The 6,000-nt window shown below is 30.0% G+C and overlaps 1 protein-coding gene across 1 annotated transcript in view; it reads left to right on the top strand.

The window, feature by feature from the left end:
* Nucleotides 1-4,023: 4,023 nt before the first annotated feature.
* The window catches only part of LOC129914636 (short neuropeptide F), a 209,732-nt gene continuing 207,755 nt past the window's right edge, over nucleotides 4,024-6,000 (top strand). Inside the window, exon 1 of the mRNA XM_055993975.1 lies at nucleotides 4,024-4,345. The gene's annotated coding sequence lies outside the window, so the exon portion shown is untranslated. The remainder of the gene's footprint in view (nucleotides 4,346-6,000) is intronic.

The raw sequence follows: 6,000 nt of genomic DNA, 5'->3' as shown, positions 1-6,000 counted from the left end.
CAGAACATCTCTTTACAACATGTTCTCTTTTTTAACTCTGATCTTTTTTACGCTCTCTTTTTTCATAAAATTCTCTTTTTTTCAAATTTCCTCTTTTAAGGCTCTTTTTGTATTTACCTCTCCTAAATAGTTTTTACAAAGTGTTTAAACAAAAGGGTTTTTATGAAGTGATTTCAAAATTTACTTCTCTAGAGATGTTAAAATTCCATTGTTACAGCTGACCACCCGACAAACAATTTTGGTTCTATAAAGCTTTACAGATGCAATTGTTGCTTCTGTAAAGCATTATAGAAATCCTAGGTCCCCTACTTATACGTAACTGCTTAGTAAAAATATATTTGTATTGTTTATGTTACGTTGGTTTTTTTATCAATTGATCTCCTTTTTGGTTTTCTTTTTTTTTCTTAAAAGTCGTCTTGTTTTGACGGTTCGGGAATAAAATGCTCTCTTTTTAGTAAGGTTCCAGATGGACACCCTAACCTATAGCATTATTTTTTATTTGTTTGTACTATTGGAACCACCGATTTTAATTACATTAAATGGAAAAGGATAACACATTATTATAATGTACTTATACTTTTGTCGAGGTTTTTTAAAAAATTAAAATATATAAGTCAGTTCAAGCAAAAAAAATTGACACAACTTTAATTTCAGAGAAATTTCACTGTTTTTTTTTGATACTTTCAACAACTTGAAGGGACCTCACAAGGCTATTAAAAGTAAACTAAAAGTCCGATATAAGCAATTCTTTTTTATTTTGATTCAGATTTTATTCCAGAATTGAGAAATACACTGAAAATGTTGTCCGAAGAAATTTCAATTTTTGTTTTTTATCCGAAAAATTCCCAGTCTGCGACCCCCTAACTATAATGTGTCAGTATTTTTAAATAGCTGTATACACTGTACCCGTTCAAAACTCCGGATTTTTCCGGTGTTGCACATTTTATTTTGTAAAGCTCTTCCTGCTTACACTAATGGCAAGTGTTTGTTCCACATGTTTTTAGAAAGCTGTCGCGAATAGCGACTACGAAATGGATTGCACGAACTGTTTTGTTTTTTATGTAGGTGGTGCCAAAGCTTTGACCGGCAGCAAAAAAGGACTTATTAAAAAATTGAAACTCATAATGCCACACTCTTCATGAATACACTGCTTTGTGCTTTCTTCATCTAAGGTACTGCCTCCAGAATTAAATGATGTTCCTAAATATGTGATCAGAGAAGTGAATTTTATAAAAGGCAAGGCCTTGCAAAGTTCCACAATAATCTTTTTTACCACACAGTTGACTGTCAAAGGGAAATGTATAGACACACGTTTTGGAATTACGAGCTGAATTATTGGTTTTTTTTTTTCCAACATTCAAAATAAATAAGAGTTTCTGAGTCTTTAATCTTAATTGGCTGCTTAGGAACTACATATTAAGAACAAAAATTCACGAAAAAGACGTCTAAGAAGAGCTGTCTCTACTTGACATGTCTTTTTCTTTGTCGTCTTGGCTCTGTGTGCTAGATTTTAACCCAAGGTCCCAACTTCACTATTTGCTACGAATGCACCGTTTGAGGGCTTATTTGAATAACTCACTTAATTGAACAACATGTTCTTACAACGGCGCGTATTCAGGGGGGGGGGGGGGGGGGGGTAAGTAGTTTTGATAATTATTTTTTGTTATTATTTCTATGTTTTATTGCGTCGTCGTTAGTTTTTTCCCTGTGTTTCTATCAACGTCCAACCAAATAATACCACTACAACTTCAACAAGTAATCCATTTTTCAATTCGAAGACAAGCAAATCAGGGGTCAAATCGTCTTATACGTTAACGAGTAACTCTTGAGCGAAATCTTTTCATTTGGCATGATGTCAGCAAACGACTTCGTATCAGGTATAACCTAAGTTATTATTTTCCTTTTGTTTGGCTTATGCAGTTTCATTTGATTTTTCGCCAGTACCGTTTGGTTCATTGCTAAAAAGTGTTTTTTCTTTTTTGGAGCAAAAAAGCCGCTACTTTTGTCTAAAGGATGCCTCGGAAAAATCATGTTCCTTGATTTATTGAATATCTTTAAAAATGTATACTGACTCAAGTTTTTACAATATAGAATAACATATCTACATACCTCAAAACTCGTGTGGTTATATAGTCTATACTTTTACCCTGAAGTATTATATGCAAAGAGTACCTAGTTATAAATAAGGCTCTCAGAATTGAAAACTTTAATGGCAACTTATAAATGCAATGCTTTGATTTAACTTTAACCAAATCAAATAAGGGACTTTAAATATTTTTTGTAACTGCACTTAAAATAAAAATTATCTCAAACAACAAAAAAACATTTTTTTTCTTAACCTTTAAAGACGTAATAAAAAAAAAAAAACAAATCTTTTCAAGATTTTTCCTGGAGCAGGTTTTCCTAAGTATCATAAAATGTACATAATTAGATTTTTGGTAAACTTGTGTATAACATTTTTGTTTATTATTGCTTCCTTCATAATAATAAAATAATAAAACGCTATGTTTAAAACACATTTCTCGAAGAAAATTGGCCTCAGTCAAAAATCACATGGGCAAGAAAAAATGAACAGACTTTAAAAATTAATATCCGAGCAACCAAAAAAGATATCAAAATTTCTTATCGCAGTTAGGTAATAAGAATAACATATTTTTTAAAAACAAAAATCTTAACTTTGTTTTTGCCAATTGTTTTAACAGAGAAATCATCATTAACATGAGTAAAGGTATACAAAAGTAAGCGTTTTCTTAAATCATCGTAACGTGGTATCAACTTTGCAGATAGAGCGTTACTGTAAAAAAAAATTTTCTTAGAATAAACCCAAGAATCACCCCTTAAATTGTCCTTATCTTATATGGGACAGCTATCCAAAAATTAAATTAAAACAAAAATTTAAAAAAACTTTTATTTACACCAAAAATGTTTTTTATGGTTTGATCTACTCTGTTAAAAAATCATTAAAAATAGTGTAGCAGTTTGTAGCAGTAAATTTATACAGTGGCATATAGCCAAACATATAGTCTATGCGTTTCTATATAAATTACAGGATATTTTGAGCCGCTAATTTTTTACGTCTATTCAAAGTTCCTGAACTTTTCCAAAAAAAGGAAATTAAATGGTTATTTTCAAAATTAAAAAAAAAATATTTAAAAACCTTCAATTGGTTTCCAAAATATTGTTTATAATAAAACATTATACCTTCTTGATAACTGTTACGCGAACTTGTGAGGAAGAATAATCGTTCGGACTTACCAAACCAGGCTGTCTAAAGTGATTTTTTTCTTGTTGCTAATGCATAGTTGAAGCAGACTTTGCCGAAAAACTATTCTGCCTAATGGGAAAACAGTTTTGTTTTCCAATGGTTTGGTTATTAGACCATATGATGTAACCGTTACTTTTTTAAAAATCGCACATAGTTTCTTTTCTTTTTAGAAATAAATAACTAATTGATTTTATTTTTGGCATTGACAAATTGATGAAATTTCTTGACCAATAAATCTTATAAATTCTGAAGTATTTTAAATATGTACTTATACTCATAATACAGGTGAGACAGGTAATCTCGTGGTCACATCCTTAAATTTCTTCTAATCACCTAAAAGTTATTACGTAATAGGTACCTAACTTATCCACATGCAAACATTGTAGCACTTATTAAGATATCCTCGTAAAAAACAATAGAATTGAAAGTATTTCAGTAGGAGTAGAAATATGTTTAGCCCACACAACCCACGTTCTGATCCAACCTCACATTTCGGGCCAAGGTCCGCCTTCAAAACATTGCGTGGGCAAACTTAAAAGAACGCAGATTCAAAAAATACCCCTTCAACTTAAACAACATTTATTCTATACACAAACCAAAAGCTTTATTTTTTAGTTCTAGGACAACTTTCGTCACTTCCGGTTTGGGATGAAAGTCGTTTTAAATGGTTGTCTCACCCATACGAAACAACCTAAGGATAATAATTGCCTTCAGTTGTAGCGACGAATTCATATAAATACACGTTGTATTCGAAAGCTGCATCTCATTACGTTTTGAATAACGTATCCGAACGGTTGTTAGTGAAAGTTTTATTATTTTTACTGTAACAAGTGGTATTTTTATGCGATTAACTTATTGGAAATATCCGTTGAGAATCAAAAAAAAAGAAAAATAAGAAGTGTGATCTATTTGCCAAATCAAAATAATTACTCCAAGTTCTTCGTTAAAAAATATTTAATAAATTGTTATAAGTGAAGTGAAATTAAATTCTGTGTAAAAAAAATTTCTTGTGAAAATTGTATTTTAAAAATCATAGAAGCTTAACAACATCTCCGAGGGTTTATAAGCCATAAATTTATCGTAAGTTTTAAAATTTTCAAAATTTAATTGAAAAACAAATAAAAAATTGTTATTTTTAGATGCACATGGTTTTAAGTTAAATCTTAGATCAATATCTCCTATGTATTTCATTCTAAATGAATGAGCACCGCATTTTAGATCCCATTAAGCTTTCCATCATGCTAATTTTAGCCATACAATGAATACTACAATATTTCTCTAGAAGAATATGCTTTAATTCAAGCAGAAAAGTTGAGGGTTTTTAACCCTTGTATAACAAGTCAGGATTTGGTTTAAAATATAGAATTGAGTGTCTAGTATAAATCCTATTTTTGTGTACACCTACAGAAATGTTGAAAAAGCGCCACAAATGGTAGAAATAAAGAACTATAAATCGTTTGTGCGGGAAAAAATTACTTATGTAAAAAAAAAATAACCAAAAATTTAAGGCCATTGAAATTCATAAATATACCTACAACCGACCTACTATTGAAAGCAGACTTGTGAGATATGTAGTTAAAAAGTGAGCTACGTCAAAAGTGTGCTAAAGAGACTTCAAATTTTTATCTGCAAGATTTTATTGTTGGGAGATTAAAAAATTTTAAATCCGGTCTTCCGATTAGGTATCCAGCAAATGAAAATGAAATGGACCAGGAGCGCATCGAAATTAACGAACTAAGCGGAAATTAACGCCCCACAGTTGTGGCAGGTTTTACTTGCAAAATTGATACCTTCTAAACGAATAAAGATATCGCAACTTTTTTTTTTATCTTGGAGCAAATTTCAAAAAAAAATTAACAGAATGCTTTAGAAATTGGTGTTAAAGTAAGAAGTTTTAACTAAAGTGATAAACATAATGGTATTTTAATACACAATCGTCAAAAATCCAATTCAGTAGTTGTCTGATGTCTGAGTGAAGTGAATAAAATGCATGACTGGGGTCGCGCGTACTTGTTCTTATGCTAAAAGTAACTCTAATTTAAAAGCTCTAATTAAAACATTTCCGAAAGTGTAAAAAATACATAAAATCTGTTTTTATAATTAATGAAACACCGTTTTTAATGATTTTGTTCACAAAAAAATATGCCATCTGATTTCTTGTATGAAAAGGAATTTTTAGAAAAAAAAAATCGTTACAGCCGTTTTTTTTTAAATAATTTTTTATATACCTACATATACAAATTTTATAATATTTTTCAACAAAAAAAAAGTTGGTATCCCATTTTTAAGAAATAATTAATTTATAAACTCCTGCTCAAAAAACCCCTGCATCTTGTTTGAAATGGCTTTAAAATTATTTGTTGTATTTTTTTGTGTTTGCTTATTGTTTAGCAAGTCAGAAAAATGCTAAATTGCAACAGTATTATTAACCATGAAAATTTATGACTCATCTCTAAAAGGTTCGCGGTTTGACAGATAGACTTCAGTATACCTCTCCAAATCTTCCCCACAAACATTTTATTCCATACCTTCAATTTAAGCTAACTCCTGTCTTATTTGAGAAAATAACCAAGATACTGTGAGATAAAGTAATAGTAGGACTTTTTTGTAAAATAAATATGATGTGCGTTAAATTTGAGCAGGAGTGTATATAAAACAGAAATTTCAAAATTTTTCACAAAACCGTTTTCAAAAAATTGATTTTTCAAAAAAAAAATTTGAAATATGTTTTAAAA

Source organism: Episyrphus balteatus, chromosome 3, assembly GCF_945859705.1.
Source record: "Episyrphus balteatus chromosome 3, idEpiBalt1.1, whole genome shotgun sequence".
NCBI lineage: Eukaryota > Metazoa > Arthropoda > Insecta > Diptera > Syrphidae > Episyrphus > Episyrphus balteatus.
This window is presented reverse-complemented; position numbering and strand designations above follow the sequence as displayed.